This window comes from Geospiza fortis, unplaced genomic scaffold (assembly GCF_000277835.1).
Source record: "Geospiza fortis unplaced genomic scaffold, GeoFor_1.0 scaffold1039, whole genome shotgun sequence".
NCBI lineage: Eukaryota > Metazoa > Chordata > Aves > Passeriformes > Thraupidae > Geospiza > Geospiza fortis.
Window position 1 is genome coordinate 47,173 of NW_005054733.1, and position 1,116 is coordinate 48,288.

The window sequence follows — 1,116 nt, forward strand, 5'->3', positions numbered from 1 at the left end:
TTTCCATCCCATTTTATCCCAAATGGGATCCCTGGCAGGGAGGGATGTGGGGAATCCATTTCCATCCCATTTTATCCCAAATGGGATCCCTGGCAGGGGAGGGATGTGGGGAATCCATTTCCATCCCATTTTATCCCAAATGGGATCCCTGGTAGGGAGGGATGTGGGGAGTCCATTTCCATTCCATTTCCACCCCAAATGGGATCCCTGACAGGGGAGGATGTGGGGAATCCATTTCCACCCCAAATGGGATCCCTGGCAGGGAGGGATGAGAGGAGTCCATTTCCATCCCAAATGGAATCACTGGAAGGGGAGGATGGTGGGAGTCCTTTTCCGCCCCATTTCCACCCCAAATGGGATCCCTGGCAGGGGAGGGATGTGGTGAATCCATTTCCATCCCATTTTATCCCAAATGAGATCCCTGGCAGGGAATTCCTTCCCACCCCATTTCCACCCCAAATGGGAACCCTGACAGGGGGGGATGTGAGGAATCCATTTCCAGCCTATTTTATCCCAAATGGGATCCCTGACAGGGAGGGATGTGGGGAATTCATTTCCCATCCCAAATGGGATCCCTGGCAGGGAGGGATATCGGGAATCCACTTCCAGCCCATTTTATCCCAAATGAGATCCCTGATAGGGAATTCTTTTCCCACCCCGTTTCCACCCCAAATGGGATCCCTGACAGGGGAGGATGTGGGGAATCCATTTCCCACCCTATTTTATCCCAAATGGGATCCCTGACAGGGGAGGATGTGGGGAATCCATTTCCATCCCATTTTATCCCAAATGGGATCCCTGACAGGGAATCCTTTTCCACCCCATTTCCACCCCAAATGGGATCCCCAGCAGGGAATCCTTTCCCACCCCACTCTATCCCAAATGAGATCCCTGGCAGGGTTTGTGATGGGATTTTTGAGGGGTTTTGAGGGGTTTTTTTTGGGGAGGATTATGAAGGAGCTTTAAAGGGTTTTTTGGGGGGGTTATGAGGGTTCTTTTTTGAGAGTTTTGGGGAGGTTGTGAGGAGGTTTTGGGGAGAGGATGTGAGGGGTTTTTTTTGGGAGGTTTTAAAGTTTTTCTTGGGGGGTTATAAAGGGTTTTGGGGGGGATTATAAA